The sequence below is a fragment of the Danio aesculapii genome, chromosome 18, assembly GCF_903798145.1.
Source record: "Danio aesculapii chromosome 18, fDanAes4.1, whole genome shotgun sequence".
Taxonomy (NCBI): Eukaryota; Metazoa; Chordata; class Actinopteri; order Cypriniformes; family Danionidae; genus Danio; species Danio aesculapii.
This window is the reverse complement of record NC_079452.1, coordinates 56,035,512-56,053,819: the sequence shown is the minus strand read 5'-3', so window position 1 is coordinate 56,053,819 and position 18,308 is coordinate 56,035,512. Positions and strand designations below refer to the sequence as shown.

The following is an 18,308-nucleotide window of genomic DNA, read 5'->3' as shown; positions in this document are numbered from 1 at the left end:
GTGTCATGCTGTACAGCATAGTGTCTATAGGGAGTTGAAAGCTACCACACACACACACAGATGCTCACTACATAGAGTGGAAATGAAGAGTAATGACAGTGGGGTGTTGACTGTTGTGTTCCTGGATCTCAAGAGAGCTGCACTACACACCGCTAGAGAGACACAGAGAGACAGACAGATAGAGAGAGAGAGGGGGAAATGGCCTGTTTTCTCTGAAGTACAGTGCAACTCTTATCATCGTGGGAGAGGGAGAGATGCACCGATTAGGGATGAGAGATGGTCGGACTCACAGAGAGTGAGAAAAAGTGGAAAAAGGGAGGGAAAGCATGAGAATGAAAGGCTTAGGTGCTCCTCTGTTTGGCTTTTGGGTGTCCAGATACTGGTTCACACAGTGATGTTATAAAGGCCCCTGGATGCTTCTAATGATATCGAAGACCGAACTGAAAGTTCAAGTTTTTGCACGTTGAAACGGCTCACCTATGGGGCCGTTCACAAATTGCATCTTTTGCTCACTCATGCATATTGGGATCGACTTGTTTGTGTTTTTTTCAGCCACATTTAGTTGAAAAAGTCTCAACTAAGGATGGGCGATAAAATCGGTATCGGTATTTATTGGCCGAACACCATTGTCAAAAACGCTAAAAAAAGTTTGGTATAAAGTTTCGGTATGAAGGCTATAGGCTGCTGAGCGCACGCCTTAAAAAGAAAGACAATAAGCTTGTCATTTCCAATAGAGGTGCACAACGCACACATGGGAGCGGCGTGCACATAGTGTGCAAGTGGTGCACATGTGACGCGCGCGCATTTTCCAGGTACAGCTGAACATCTAAACTTTTCCGAATGCCGCAAGTGCACCGCGATTCCTGTACGTAGAACTAACCAATCTGCTTCACGCTTTGTATGGAATATACACATTTCAGTAATACTGGCAGACTGATTACCTCAGACAAACACAGCACATTCAAACACAGCTGTTTTAAATTTCCTCCATAAACTTGCATCAGAGCTGCATCAATGATTTGTCCGTTTATCATCCTCTGAGATAATGGTTGATGGTCACCTAGTTACGAGACGCCATAGAAAATGGTGAAGAAAACCACGCGCTTGTACTTGATACTTCAGGTCAGAATATCAACACATGCGAAAATGAGTGCTTATTGCAGCATTGAGGAAAAAAGGATGTAAGTTTGTCACCAGAGTGGCTTTTTGGTTTCTTTTCTTGTGCATCCCAGCCACTAGCACCATTTCTGCAAGAGTTTTTAGCAAAGGGGGTAATTTAGTCATTCAACTTTACAATTTGTAATGTTGCGAACGGTATTTGAATAATGATGGCTGGTACCTTTACTTGAAATCTTAGCATTGTGCTCATTTTTTTTAGCGTGATGAGCAGTTCAGTGATAGTTTTATATTAAATTAAATACCTTGAGATGAAACTAAACGGCGCATTCTCTCCGATGACTCATTCATAAACAGCGGGACGTGCTGCTAAACCACGCAGAAGAGACGGGTTTATACTCCGTCATTGATAATCTTAGCTTTTGTATTGGAGTCGATAAAATATATTAAAGTTAAATGTTCTTTTAACAGTCCTGATCTGTTTAATCTTTTCCTTTTGCAAAATTCCTGTCATTTTTCTTCTGCAAATTAGATTTAAAAAAAAAAAAATCTTTTTGATTCTTTTAAAACAGAAAGCAGCGCCCGTCAATTGGTGTTTTTCCATAAGATACGCCTGTGAATGTTTTATTTTATGTGTATAGTCTTAATGTGTTTTTTAATCATTTAAATCTATTCAAAGCAGCACTCAGATGCAAATTTATCCTCAAACGTGGCATGAGAGGGATGCATGTGTTGGATGATTGGTTTTTTTCATTTTTTTTTAAATAATTTTTAGTTTAATTGTTCTGAAACTTTTAATTACATTTTCTTGTAAATAATAAAAGTTGCATCAGATTGATAAAAATGAACCTGAATACCCACGTGAACAGGGCCACAATTCCTTTTTTTTTACATTAAAACAATTTGATACAGTGTCTTCTGTCTACATGACTGGCAAACACGTCAGAAAAAAAAACTGCTGAATCTCTGCAAATATTTGGTTAACTAATAAAACAAATGTCTGGTTTAGTGATGTTAGTAATGCATAGAAAAATGCAAAGCAGAATTCTCCTGAGCTTAATAACCCACTGATGACAGCCTCGTTGTGATGGCTTTTAAGGTAGTTGATGAGGTTTTTGTGTGTTACCTTGGGAAGTTTGGACTAAACAGGAGCAAAGGCTACCTAATCGCGACAATAATTAGTTTTTGATCGTGCGCAACAAATATTCTTATCGTGATAACAATATGATTAATTGTGCAGCCCAGATTTGATTATTATAATTTGTTTTGTTTACAGAGTTTAGTGTTTACTGTATCATTATTATTGACACCTTACAGATGTTGATCTACCTTTACCATTGCACACACTTTGTAATTTAATTAACACATTTTATCAGGTTAAGAGTCATTTAATTTTTATTTGGTTTTTGACTATTAAAATTGTTTGCCTTATTAATGTTGGTAAATTAAATAAAGTGGTTAAAAAAATCCTAATATTCCTAAATGGATTGTTAAAAAAATATTCAATAATAGCAAGTTTCAATAAAAACAGTTGCGTATTGTGCATGAGTGTGCTATTGATATTAATATAATTTAAAAATGTAATAATATTGTGATATTCAAGATTTCTGAATCATACAGCACCAGGTAAATCAAAACAGCAACCACAAGTCTCTCCTCCATCTTTAAAAATCACTGTAGTCATCTTTACAACACAAACACTGCAGGCACCTTAACGGAAACCCCGCCTCTGCTTTCATTTGATTGGAGAATGAAAGAGACTCGACTGATGTAACGCTTTTTTACGCTCAGAGTTGACTTTATTTCAACTGTGAGCGCATGGCGCGCAAGGGCAAAATCGCGAGGCGCAGCAGGCGGTTAAAACACGAAGCAGGCAGGGCGCATAAACAGTGCACAAAACACTCGCGGCCATTAGTAAATCATTCAAAAAAGGCGCCCCTCAACGCAAAAAGCGCGTTCGGTGTGTGATCGGCCCCTAACAGAACTTTTAGGCAGTTTGTTTTGGCTCCTAAACACCACCCAGCTAAGGAGATTATTGGTAGGTGTGTTTTGGACCTCCGCCGCCTTAGACGCGCAGTTTCTTCCACCCGATTCATTTCTTATTCCACTGTGGTCAGACTGGAGAAACAGCATCCAAAACATAAACTAGTCACATGTAGGCATGGGTCGGTATAAGATTCTGACGGTATGATAACCTTGGATAAAAATATCATGCTTTCACGGTATTGTGATCACTGTTCTAAAATATAATCTTCTTTAAATGTCTGGGTAAAAAACAAAAACTTTTTTTCTCTTTGAAAACAATGTATTTTATTTTTTTTAAAGATTTATAATATTTTGGAACCGTAAAGATGTCAGACTAAATAATGAAAATGAATCACTGACTTCTGCTTTCTTCATTAGTTTCAAAAACACAGATTTCTTTACAATTTAAAATGGCATCTTTGGATATTTTTTTTCTGCTGAAGATACTGTTGTCCTAAAAAAAAATAAAAAATGGAAATAAAAAGTCTTACACGTACCTTAGGAACGGTATTACAGAAAATTTTGCCGGTTTTAAAACCTTGACTTTTCCACACCACGGTATACCTTGAAAATGGTTATCTTCCCGTGCCTAGTCACATGAACAGACTGGAGAGTTGAGTAACAGAGCTGGTACAGATATATCCACACCTGTACGATCACTCTCAAAGATATATAAAAGACTGAGGGGGTCACACACCAGATCACAAGCCCACCTGGTTACGCCACAATTTTTCTATGAGACATATGCCATTCTTCTCCAGAATCAGAACCAGCCTCTCCATGGCAAATAAAAAGATGTGACGAAGAGAAGGCTGTTTGCCAGAAGTTTATGAGTCTCTTCTTCTCTCTCAGCCACCATTGTTGTGTTTAGGGGTACATGTGAGTGGCATGACACATTTACAACCCTGCCTACTACAGCTTGCTTGTTGGAGTGTTTAAAAACGAGAAGAACTTCTTTTTGCCCTTCTTTTTTGCTGAAAAGAATTTTGTTTGAAGTCAAACTGTCCTCAACTGTCAAATGACCATTACCTCAGCCCTAGTCTGTTTCTCTGTCAGTGTATCTCTTTCTCTTCCTGTGTTGATTTTTATCAGTCTGACATAGTTACACGTTTTGGTCACGCTAGCATAAAGAAATTCCCCCGAGAGGCTAGATTGTCTCGTAGCGATTCAAAGGACTTTGTGAGCTGAGAGATTGATAGGGGTTTTCTAAAACAGAGCAGCCTCTTTCTCATGAAGGAGGTTGGGGTTATAAATTAGCCTGCGTGAGAGAGCGGGCCTTTGGCCGCAGACGTCGGCCGTGTTTTATTCTCCCACAGTCAGCGAGGATGAGCCATCGTCACTACGCCTCCCTTGTCCGCACACTTTGAACGATGACGGGAATGCAAAGTGGGTTGAACTATGCGTGGAGCCTTATGAATTCCTGCACAGATCAGCAGTATAAACATACACACGGTCACGCTCATGTAGGGGTGCGCCTTTCAACCCATTCCCATGTCTCAATCTTGCTGGAATGTTACTAAACCTATGGGGGGATTTAAACCTGCTCCCTTTTATTCCTCCTAAATCTATTCAGGCCATCTGGTGTGTCTTCTTTAGCAAATAAAATATGAAATCAAAGCACTGCTTTATTGTCACCCAGCGAGGATGTGTGTCAAAGTGACGCATCATTTGCACAGATGTGATCTTTGAACACACACATTAGAGCTGCAGTAAGTTTAAATTGTGATTTGAGCTTGTTTTATCACCGAAACTCCTGGCAAGAAACTTTATGATCTCATCGTCTTTGATTCAAGAGACACTGTTAGCCGTGTAACAGTATCTGTCCTATGGCAGTCATTGTCAAAACACCCTTGTTCCTTGTCAGGCAGTGAGACTGTTATCAGTTTCAGACTGCTGACCGGACTTCAGCCACTGCGATAAACCATTTTGCACATGACTTTGGCATGAGAACAACGTTTTGCTGCATCTTACAGTAGATTTTATGACTAGGTAATCAAATGTTGTTTTAGTATTTACACGGTCATAATGTTTATCAATGTACATAATTAGCATTTATATTTTCATTTTAGTTTGTTCTAGCAATTTTGTGTTGTGCATTTTGTCATTTTTGTTATAATATTTAAATATTATATAGCTTTAATTGTTTACCGATGTTTCATAGTCCAATACTGGTTTATATGCAAATTTAGGGATTGGTTGAAAACATTTTGGTGGAAAACAAAACATATAACTGTACATTGTTCAGTCTTCACAACTGAAGCTGGTGCATTTCTAGAGCAAATACTGTGTAAAAGGAACAAGGTAATTAAAAAACATTTTGCAAAGACTCAATCTTGTCTACAAGCTTGGTTAAGTCATTTGAAAACTGAACACCCTGCAATCATCAGTATAAAAGGCAAAGTAGACCTTTAGTGAACAAGCGGATAAAGAAGCCAAGAACACACTTCAGTCGGACATGTTTGAATGTTAAATACCTATATTGACATTCATAAGTGGCAAATGAAATGAATTAATTTTATCTGGTTAAATAAAGAAACATATATAAAGTGAAAGTAACAACCTGAATGAGGAGAACTCACTACTAAATCAAGGGATAAAGTATTACTTTTGAAAATATGATCCGGTTGAATTTGCAAGACGTCGAATCAGTTATGCAAGACTCACTTATTGTCATTTTAGTTAACAATATTTGCTTGCCATTACGAATGCAGTTGTATTAGCCGCCCAATATACTTGCCAGTAGTAGATTGAAGGGTTTTACCAGCCGAAACAAACTTTTTTGCCAAAATTTGATTTGGCAAGAGTTAGTACAAAATTTGTCATAGATTTTATTCTAGAAGTATGTTGGGGTCGTTAAAGATAGAAGCCAAAATCAATTGATTAATTGCTATTTTGCTGAAAGTTTTTAATTTTGAATTACAGATTTAATTTTATTATGTGTATTTGTCACAGACAAATTAAATTGACCACAAGAAAGCATGGGACAATAACCGCATGGTTTCCGCTACATTCATTCTTCCATGGCGGGGCGCCACGCCAAGATTCATCCCGCCACGGCTACATTTCAGCTTCTCATTCAAAACATTCTATTTTTTTAAATAGCGGGTGACAATTGCACCAAAGCATAGTAAAAGGTAAGTGAAGTATAACAGCGCAAACTTTTCTGTAACCGTAGTAGTGCTGTGCGTCATTTGTTTAACCCTTTAAAGGTTATTGACTGACTGATTGGCTGACTGTGACAGGTGCGTGATGTGTGAGGCCAGCAAACATGACGTATAGTCGTTATACTTTATTTCAGGACGCATTAATACCGGAGGCATTCATAAATATTCCTAGCAAATCTAATAAATGCTGGAGACAAACTCGTTACATAAACGCACTAAATCGCACCTCAGCAGCGTTTATTTGAGAGCGCACAAGAAGATCTGCGCGCTTTTAAAGCGGCTTATATTTGAGGGGGCGCGAAAGAAGTTTTGTGCACGAGCAGAAAAAAATCGACACGCAACCAAAGAGATCCGCATGCCCGTTCCTATGGTATGTGTTAAATTTTTTTATTTACATGTTTTTTTTAGGACAAGAGTATCTTCAGCAGAAAATACATCCAAAGATATGTTTTTGAACCAATGAAGGCAGCAGAAGTCAATGATTCTTTTGAATTATTTATTATTATTTATTATTTACTTTTTGAATTATACATGTTTATTGCTCCAAAAATATTATAAAGGTTTCTCAAAATAAAATATATTTGGTTAAAAGGGGAAAAGTTTTAGTTTTTTACCCAGACATTAAAAAAATATATTTTAGAGCAGTAATCACAATACCGTCAAACCGAGATTTATCATACTGTCAGAATCTTAAACTGGCCCATGCCTAACCACAAGTCACAGTAAATATCGGTTTCAATTAAATGCTATTCTTTGCTTTTTAGTCATCAGATATTCTTAAAAAGTACATTGAATTGACAATGATGAACAAATTGCAGTTTGTAAGTTCTGCATTACTAAGATTTTATATAGAGGAGCTGCTAAAATTGAACTTAACTTGACTAATGGAGAGATACTTTTCTCTTGTTTTTAGAATTTAAAAGGTTAAGAAATCTTAATATAGTTAATGGTAATAGGAATGGTAATGTGTTTTCATTATATTATTGAATGGAGACAATATTCTACTTGGTTTTCTTCTAAAATTGTGCAACTGGTTATAATAGTTCATCTATAATAGTTCATCATCAATCATCTATAATAGTTGGTATAGATGATATTCTCAATAATTGGTTTTCATAATCAGCTGATAAATTTTAGTCTTGATGCGTCACTAATGTAACTTTATCATATGTTTTACATTGCTTTAAACTGAAAATTGAAAAAAAGAGAAACTTAAGGAGACAGTATAGAAAGAAAGGAAGTCATTGGAGGTGTGTGTATGTGTGTGAATTCATCCCATGTGGCTCCTAAAGTCACAAAGCTCTATTCTAGAATGTAAATAGGCAGACAGTAACTCAAAACGAACAGCCTTTAAGTGACACAAACTGCCTCTCCAACTGAGCTTCCTCCATATGTTTCCAATAAACACACTGATGGCCACGTTTAGTCTTCAGATGCTCACTATCATGGCTCTTCAGTGGTCATAAAATTCCCCTTTCCAGGTACATCTTTCTGTCTGAGAATTTAAACCCAGCAGCTTCACCGTGCTACTCATTTCAAATATTATAAAGATAACTTCAAAGGTTTTCAAATTCATAAAAAATACATTTAATGCGTCCTTTCTGAATAAATAATATATATAAATACTTTTGAATAACATCATTCTTGTACATAAATATTTTAATTATGGAACCACAAAGAATGTTAAAGCAATAACATGATCTATTTTTTTGTTAGCTCTTTTTTTTCTCCTCCTTCAAAACAAACTGTGGCAGCTTTTATGTGTTTTCCTCCCTTTTTTCTCTCTCTCACACAGATACGCAGCCACACCTTGTTTCTTTATATCTATCAATCAGTGCTGCCTTTGTTTGGAAGGCGGAACTCACCAGAGTCCATTCAGATCTTCTACAAAACACCTGTTATGTCATGCTGGGTCTAGAAGAAAAAAAGCCACTCAACACAGTCTTTTCTTTTAATCTAGTCCAGGTCTAGTTTCATTGAACATTGAGTGGTTGTTTTAGTGGCTGTGAAATGTGCCCAGATGTAGACTTTAAATTGTTGGACTGTTTTTAATTACTTGCGTCCACATCTCGACATGGTATGTCAGAAAACCATAAGTGAGCAATTCCATTTAAAATAAAGTTTTTTCAACATAAATGCAAAAACATCAAATAAAAATATATCAAATTGTTCTATAGGACACGACTGTCATAGTTTTAATTAGGGCTGCACGATTAATCAAAAAAAGATTGCGATTATCAATTTGACACATGATTTTAATTCAGCTTTTCTACGATTCAGCCAATTATATTTATTAGAGAAGCATAAAGGTGGTCACACAAGTCTTCACATTGGTGTATACACAATGCATAGCGGCATGGACGCCTCCAAATGGTGTTAAAAGTGTCACATACTATAAATACTTACGGCAAGCATTTAATATGTTCTTTTTTTGTTGTGCATGAAAATAAATGTTTACTGGGTCAGTATAACCATTCTAGCCTATATAATGTTATGAATATACAGTAATGCAAGAGGGAATCTGATAATGACAAATGTTTTATTTTACCAGTGAAAAAATTACGTAATAATGTTGTCAATGATAGATTACAAGCCTAAATCTCAAACATAATAATTCATCTTTAGAATTATGAATAATTATATACTGATTTAATCACTTTACAATGCATTAATGAGCAGGACATATTTGAAGTCTGTTCCAGTCCACCTTTCCAAGTCTATGCAAAATTGAGCATTTTAACCAACAGTAGACCTACACATAGACCTAATATTATTATTGTTGTACCATACTGAATGTTTGAGAATAACAATAATAATAGCCTACTCATATTAACCTTTATTTTACATCTACAGAATCATGACCTAGGAAAATCGTGGTCTTGATTTCAAGAAAAATAAATAGTGATTCTCATTTTAGCCAGAATCGTGCAGCCCTAGTTTTGATTAGTTTAATTCCTTTTTGAATTGTATAGTTTAATTTACAGAATTCAGCAATTTATCTTGAATGATGTTAACTCAGAAAATGTTTCGGTCACATCCAGAATTCCCTCATTTAAAATATAAAACACATTTGCAGAAATTATCTGGGTGTTGCGGACGAAAGTGAAGGGGCGGGGTGGTTGGGGTGTCATCAACGAAAGTGAAGAGCGGGGCTGGGGGGGTCCTGGTGGGTCATTAGAATCATCCTAACACAACCCCATCACCCCCCACCCCCCAGCGGCGCACCTGACTACAGCCATAATTCATTGATAAGCAGAGCTGGCTTTACTGACAAAATGCGCATGAAAATTGCCTCTATTACATTGCCCAGCACTACTTTATTGTATGCCTGAATTACATTCCCACATTCATACTATATGTCCTCTTTTAACGGTTAGAAAGACCATTCAAATGTAGTACTAAATAGACATGGCACAATTACAAGGTTCACTACAGTTTAGAAAAGTTATAGTTTTAAAACCACTTATTTTCTGTTATACTTTTTCTGCGGTATACGATTGTTTTTTTACGTGTTGTCAGACTTTTATTTTTTAGGGCAACAGTATCTCCAGAAGCAAAAGGCCATCCAATTCACATCCAATATTTTAAATATTTTTTCGAGATATATACTGTTCAGTGAGAATTTTTTTGTGGACATTTCAGAAAAACATGTTTTAGGACAGTAACTAATATACCATGCAACCGTGATGTTTTTATGCAAGGGATCCTGTCAGAATCTTATAACAGGCCATGCCTAGTAGTAGCAACTCAAGTATGCCATTTCGGAACCAGCTTGCGTATTTAGTTTTCCTCGCCGTCCCGCAGCCTGTCCCTCCCAGACTGTTTTTGAATGTGTGGCCTTGGCAGCTAACACTATAACACTGTGTCCTCATGTTACTGCTGTGCGGCGTGAGAAGGGGATGTTATCAGTAGTGCACTGTAGACCTCAGCCAGAAGCAGTTAAACTGTTTATGCAGCATTAGCAGAAGTGTTCATTTTATCCATCTTATTTATTTTGCGACTAATGTGCTGTGTTTATTGAGTCCACTCAGACACTCAAATACTCTTGAGAAGATTTGAGAAGCATAGAGTGTTATGAGTAAGGCTGAAACACAGGAAGATGAGCTCACTCTCTGGACCGGCGTTTGCACCTCAGTACACTTGTCCAGAGCTGGACTCACACTGTGAACTAACTAGGTGCGACACGACAAAGTATCAAGTATCACATCATCTCTATGTTAATCTGAGTTTTTGTTCAATACAGTTCCAATGGGATAGATCAGGATGCGCTCCAGGGTGAACTTGACCTTCAGTCTTCATGTCTTGGTCAATAAACGTTTAGTTCTGGCACTTTTCCTGGAAACAAAAGCCTACTTTTTGACACTAAAGTCTATCCGTACTGGCTCCATTGTTAAAATGGGAAATGCAGAGAGAAACATGTAGTTATGTCAATACAGTATACTGGCATAGGGTTCATTTCAACAACATGAAAATATGCTTTCAGGGTCTAAAAAAGTCTTAAAATGTCTTAGATTTCAAAAACATAATTTTAGGCCTGAAAAAGTCCTAAATTTGCTGAACTATTAATTTGTAGGTCTTAAATCATTTAAAACAGGTCTTAATTTTCCTCTGTCCACGTAAAGCTGCCTTATCGGGCCAACATCCATCCAATCACTAACAATCTATATAAATAATACCTTTTTAAAATTATTTATATTTTATTTTTATTGCAAAGATCCAGTTCAATTCATGTTTATTTCTGCGCTGTAAAACCCAGTAGTCAACTTTATCAAATGAAATGAGTGTAGTTAACTCAAAATTTACTGAAAGGTAATTCTACTCATTTGAAAAGAGTGAACTCAGTGTTGAAAGGAATGAGTTAAATGGAGTATTTCACAGTACTCATATAGATTAGTTTTTTTTAACTCAAATGGTTTGTAGCAATCGGTTTCCTCAAATGGTTTGAGTTGCCTTAACTTATTGGGTTTTATAGTACTCTGTTTGAGTTCTCTTCATTTATTGGGTTTTACAGTACTCAGTTGGTTTGAGTTCTCTTCATTTATTGGGTTTTACTGTGCTCAAATTGCTTCGTTTACTCAAATGGATTAAGTTCACAGTACTCATTAGGATTAGTTTTTGAACTTAAATGGTTTGTTGCAATCGTTTTCCTCAAATGGTTTGAGTTACCTTAACTTTTTGGGTTTTACAGTGTATAACGTTTTTTACAATATAGATTGTGTCAAAGGAGCTAAACATAGAACTCTAGTACATTGAAACAGTGTCAGTCCAGTTTTCAGAGTTGAAGTTCAGTTTAGCTCAGTTCAGTGTGGTTTAATTTTCACTGCTGAAAGTCCAAACACTAAAAAGCAAATCCATCGATGCACAGCACCACAAGTCCCAAACCAAGCAAACCAGTGGTGACACACAATACAATTTACAATAGCTGTTTCGCATTTTAAACACAAACTTCTTCAAATGAAATTCCCTAATCAGGGATTGTATTGGCCGATCACCATGATGCGTAATCTGAAATATCTCGCATTTTCAAAGCTGAAATTTCTGAATCCCTTCAAATATCATCTGATCTAATCTAATGTGCTGGCTTAAATTTGTATTCTTCTTCTTTTTATTATTTGATGAATAGTAATTTAAAATTAAAGAACGTTTAAAATAGAAACATTTTACAACATTGTAAATATCTGTTGGTTTAATGTTCTTTGCCAAAGAAAGGTATTTAGTTTATTTTTCTTTTAAACCATAGTGTTCACCATATTACTAGTGAAATTCTTTGGAATGCCATTCTCTGATCGTTTTGACTAGCTGTGATGTTCTTGTAATAAAAAGGAGGTTGATGTTTGTATGAAGCTCTTTCTGTAGACACAGATGCAGGGTTGCTGAACTGTAAAAACACAGTTAGTGCCTGAGGCTTTGTTTTAATGCAGCAAAATAGTTGCTTTGATTGTTTATCCTCAATTCCACAGCAAAAAAATATATAAAAAATGCTTGCCACCGCATGTGCAGAAATTTATGTGAAGAAATACAATAATGCCACAGCTGCTGATGTTATCATGAGTTCAGTACGTTGTCGTCATGAGCATGTCACAGTACTCAAATCCCAAATTTCCAGTTTTCCCTCATTTCTTTGTGTTGTAATAGCTGCTCTTCTCTAAGCAAATGTTATGATGGCCTAATTTACTTGTATATATTGTCTGATCACTTGAAAAACAGTATAAAACAAGTGTATTTTGTAAAGTTAGTTTTAGTTGGGATTACAAAATACTTATACGATGTCACATTGTGAGGCTGTTGCTTGTAATATTTACAACACTAAAAAGAGAAGTGATGTAAGAAGAGAAGTGATTAGAAGAGAAAAGACTGGGAAGATACAGCAGGCGCATTGGCTAAACAATTTCTGAACAGTAGAAATAAACCATTAAACAACATTTCATTGAGCCCATACAGAAGCGCTGAAAACATGGGGAGAGAAGTTTTGTATAACATCAAAAATGTAATGTGTGAGTGTAAGCTGTGAGGCAGCATGTCAGGTAAAAATGCAAATACATATAGTCATGTGCTAAATACAGTGTCTGACATAAAAGTCAAGCTAGTCATGTTCCTTTAAAACAGGAAATTAAAGTCACACAACATTTGTTATTTAAAGGAAAGGTCTTTAAATGAGTAAATAAACATATATAAAGAGGGAAGAAATGGGTCACTGCTAATGACCATGAGATAAAGTATGTCCCATGGATAAACCAGTTGGAAAGAGTTGCACTAAGCTATATTTAAAAGACACCTTTGAGCACAAGTCCTAAAGCTCACGGGAAGCCAATCAGCAGTAAGGTTTGTGTCAGAGATATTAAAAAGGGGTGAGGTCTTGGGTTATGGATGTTTTTGTTTTGGGCCTTTCATGTAGGGCTGCACAAAATTGGAAAAATCTGATATTGCGATATTTTGTTTTTCTGCTATAAATATTGCGATATAATTTTTTTTCACAAGGTAGATTGAATTGATTTTCTGGGTAGTCTAACAGTATTTAGGTACAGAAATTGATAATCGCATTACAAAAATGCTTTTCTTCGTCTCGTTATCTAAAAACTCTGAGATAAAAAGCTAAAAATATTAATTGGTTTTCAACTTCAGAAGAAATAGAGCAAAAGTAAGAGTTTTTCCTTAAAACAAGCTAAAGGATCTGAATGTGGGATAAGCAAGATAATCATGGTTTTGCTTTTGAAATGTAGATATTATAGAACTAGAAACATTTTTTTGCATAAATCGTATGCATTCTTTATAAATACAGTAATTAAATACAAGTCTGTAGCTGCTGGTCAACTATAATTCAGACTCAACATTGCATATCTTGCGATGTGACTATTGCAGATTCGTACATTGTGATATCGATGCTGAAACGATATATTGTGTAGTCCTACTTTCAAGCGTGAACATAATTTGACAAAATCCACTGTCTTAGTGCAACTTTAAGTAGGGTGATTTGGCCTAAAATCAAAATCTCGATTAATTGAACATTTTAACTCGATTACGATTAATGAACGATTCTTTTATTCAATTTTTTTGCCCTCGTAGTTCACTGATAAGTTTTGTACAGTAAATATACTTGCATATTACAAGTGAGAGATTTTTTTAAAATGTAGTGTGCATTATTTGATTTTAAAAATAATTGAAGGAAACACCCACTATCTAATATATGATTATTTATTGACCATCAATGTTAAACAATTGAAATTAAGACACGCGTTAACTAAAACGAAAATAAATAACTTGCACTTTTAGAAACAAAATTAGATTATTTTCAATGTTTTTCATATTAAAAGTAGAAAAGCAGTAACTTTTCTAAATAAAATATCTCTTGTATATTCTGTAAATAATATTTTAAACAGTGCATTTCTTAAATCTTTTGTAAACAAACATTTTGATGTAAATAATAATTTTAATGTAACTGAATATATGCTGTCTCTGGCACAGCTTCCAATCATCGTCAATGTAGTGCAAATGTGCGAAGTGTAGTTTTTTGAGAGGTGTATGCGTATGTGACCGCACGAAGGCTGCACCGGACCATACCAGTGTGTTCAACATAGAGGTATAAAGTTGCCTTAACAGAGCAGGTTCATGTGACTCCACACACAGTAGGGAAAGTAATCGAAAAAATTGATCTGGATTATAGATTCTGAAAATCGATTTTGATTACTTTTCGATTAATTGTTAATTGTCACCTTAAAATTTGACATTTTGTGCCATGTCCAGTACGTTTTTGTTTAAAATAAAAGGATTTTTTTTTGTCATTACGTTTTGGCCTTTCGTCAACAGAGACAGCGTTTTTAGAAAATGAAAACGTATCTTTTTTTAAAACGGCGTCTTCGTGTAGTATGGACCTTGAAAATGGAGGCTTTCGAAAATAATGGCACATTTTAGTTGTGTGACCAATTTAGCTAACATTGAGGATGAAATTGTAAAGACGTTTAGATGCTGTTTTCAGTCCGGACAGCCATATTTAAGATTAATATCAGTTTGTACATGCTCCATATTGCCTCTCTTCAAAGGACACAGAATGTTTACTGCAAGCAATAGTTCAGCGGTGGAATCAGACGACAGTTGTGATATTTTGCTGCAAAGAGACGGAAAGTAAATAAATGGCAGACTGATATGAAGCAGGTAAAATAAAAGCAGTTCGTGAATGAAAGCGTTTTCAGACATTTTGGTGTGGATGACGTAGGGCTGGGTGATTAATCGTAAAGTAATCGAAATCGTCACTTAGAACCTATAATCAATTAATTTTTCCAGGACGATTTTTTTCCTACTATAAAACCTTTCCTACTTGTCACGTGAGCCTGCTCTGTTAAAGGCTGTGGCTGATTTCTACTTCTGCGGCCACTTTGCAGCCACAGCTGATCTCTGGTAAAGTAGGACGAAGGACTCATTCTTGAGCCGCACTTTGCACTACATTGACGATGATTGGAAGCTGCGCTAGAGATGTTTTTAGAAGGCATATAAAACTTGTCAGTGAACTATGAGGGCAAAAAAAATTTAATAAAGAAGTAAAAAAAAATCGTTCATTAATCATAATCGAGTTAAAATGTTCAATTAATAGAGATTTTGATTTTAGGTCAAATCGCCCAGCCCTAGGATGACACAAGAATTGAAAACAATAGTGTGGGCATGGACCTTTTTAGTGTAAAACTAGCCTTAATTCTAAACTTGTTCTTGTCGTTGTTGATCATAGATTCCTACTTGGGCAGAGTCTGAAATCAAACACAAAAAAAGAAGAGGGAGAAGAGGAACCATTCCAGCCGCCTAGTAAAAAACCACAACACCTGTGATCAAGGAAGTGAGTGAGCATGTGTGGGTTTGTGTGTGGGTCCCATACGCCGTGATGTTTCTGACCCACCGCCTTATAAAAGGGCTCTTTGATGCCGAGGCAGGCCTACTTTAGCATGGCAGAGCTTTAGGTGTGTGTGTGTGTGTGAGATTAGGAGGTAGAGGGTGTACTTTAACCCATTTAGTACTGGGCGCTTGCCAGATTTACTAGCTTAGTCAACTAATCCCTTTCCGCCTGCCCTTTTTCTTACCAACAAGTGTCTCCACTTGTGTCTTTGTATGTGTGTGATTTTGTGTACTTGTGTTTTGGTGAGCTTCTGTGAAAGGGATGAGAGGGAATTGGGAGTGGTGTTCACCTCCATTGATTGTTTCCTGGCTGTAAAACATGTTGACGGTTTCCCTGATGGGATTTGAAACAGACCTGTAAGTTTAACAGGACAGAAGCTGACTCAGCTCTCGTTCTGTAATGTCTTTGTATTTTCTTTTTCTCAATTTCACTCCTTTTTTTACCTCAAGTTTTGGAGCTTGGGAGGGGACTTCCATGTTGTTCTTATCCACATTTATAAAATAACCCTGCGAGGACTAGGTTACATTTAAAACAGCTGCCGATTTATTAGTAACAACTGCTGTAAAGATTTTGAGGAAGGTTTGGAGGATTAAAACCCCCAATATTTTGTATTTTAATAATTTATGAGAATCTAATAATTTTGTCATCTGAATATAGAAATGAGAAATGAAAACGTACAATCAAATATCCAAATGTCTACTGAAACCTGCATGTTTAGCAATGCCGTTTTGGCACAATTTAACTACCGATTAGAAACGAATAAATCTGCTGGTCCAGAATTTGAACAAATTACAATAAAGACATTTATGTGACTAAATATTTCAGTTTTAATTAAATTCTGTTCTTTTTCATCAAAGAATTAAAAAGTATAAACATTTCCATAATAATATTAATCCTTATCAGAACTATTTTCAACATTAGTAATAAGAATTGTTTCTTGCACATCAAATCAGCTTATTTGGATGTCAGCTTTTGGATCATGTGACACTGAAGGATGAAAAATGACTGCAGATTTTTCAACATTTCCACCGCACGTTATTTTATATTATAATAACATTTCAAAATAAGTTGAACTATGGCTGGACGATTAATCGAAAAATAATCGAAATCGACATTCAAAACCTATAATCGATCTAATTTTTCCAGATCAATTTTTTCAATTACTTTTCCTACCACGTGACCCTGCTCTGTTAAGGCTTTATACTTCTGCATTGAACGCATGGGTATGGTCTGGCGCAGCCTTCGTTCTATCTCATACGTGCACACCTCTCAAAAAATGTAACTACACGTCGCACGTTTGCACTACATTGACAATGATTGGATGCTGCACCAGAGATGCCTTAAGACGGCATATTCTCTATTTTGATAAAATAATTTTTTACATTAAAATCTTTATTACCAGAAGATTCAAGAAATGCACTGTTTAAAATATTATATACAGGATATAAAAGAGTTATTACATTTATTTAGGAGAGATGCTGCTTCTTTTGAAAACAATGAAAATAATTCATTTTGTTTCCAAAAGTGCAAGCTTGCAAATTTATTTTCAATTACTTTATAAGAAAAATTGACTGTTGGTTTTAGGCAATGTGTGTTTTAATTTCGGTTGTTCAACATTGATGTTCAATAAATAATCATCGTCAGTAGATAGTGTGTTTCCGTCAATTATTTTAAAATCAAGTATTGCACCCTTCATTAAAAAAATCTCTCACTTGTAATATGTTAGCATATTTACTACACAAAACTTATCAGTGAACTATGAGGGCAAAAAAAAAAACACAATAAAAGAATCGTTCATTAATCGTAATCGAGTAAAATGTTCAATTAATCGAGATTTGAATTTTAGGTCAAATCACTCAGCCCTAAAAGCTGATTTATACTTTTGTGCCAAGTGTACGCGTATGCTTCGGTGCAGGCTTCGCGTGGTCGCATAGCCCTCGCTCTGGTCGTAGCGATACTGACGCGCAACTCTAAAAAAATTTAAATGCACGTTGCAACGATGCATAGTGCAAGCACTGCGATTGGTCGCTTGGTAGCGCTGACGAGTGTGGACGGGACCAAGAGCTGCGTGAACCTGTTGGAGTGAGTGTTTACAAGTGTCGAGTCTCGTGAAGGAGTTCCTGATGAAAAGTTTTGTTTTGTGTTTACCTTAAATATAATATAAGATAATTGTTGCGATATAATACCGTTTCACAAGATAGTTTGAATTGATTTTCTCAGGTATTCAGGTGCAGAAATTGAATGATCACAATGCAAAAAAATGCTTTTCATTGTCTTGCTTCTTGTCCAAATATCTGAAAATTCTAATATAAAAAGGCAAAAATATTGTTTTGTTTTCAACTTCACAAAAAAAAAAAGTTTACAAAGTTTTTCCTTAAAGCCTATCTAATAGCCCCCTAAAGAGGAGCTCCAGTTGGAAAGTTTTGTTTTGTGTTTACCTTATGATTAAAGTTGTTGCATGTCCGCCGGTTCCCGCCTCAAAATGAACGAGTTTGAGCTACTTGTACATTACGGTAGCATTCAGAAAAAACAAAACTCCAGCGAAGAAACTTGACACAGAGGAACATAAAAACCTACTGCCAGCTAGCGCAAGTGTTAATGCAAAGGAACACAAACAGCGAGCA

At 35.8% G+C, this 18,308-nt stretch overlaps 1 protein-coding gene across 2 annotated transcripts in view; it reads left to right on the top strand.

Moving 5' to 3' along the window:
- The window catches only part of sipa1l3 (signal-induced proliferation-associated 1 like 3), a 173,462-nt gene that overhangs the window by 21,280 nt on the left and 133,874 nt on the right, over positions 1 to 18,308 (top strand). Inside the window, exon 2 of one of the 2 annotated variants that reach the window (XM_056478863.1) lies at positions 15,523 to 15,627. The exons of the other annotated variant lie outside the window; for it this stretch is intronic. The gene's annotated coding sequence lies outside the window, so the exon portion shown is untranslated. The remainder of the gene's footprint in view (positions 1 to 15,522; positions 15,628 to 18,308) is intronic. 2 annotated transcript variants of the gene reach the window in all.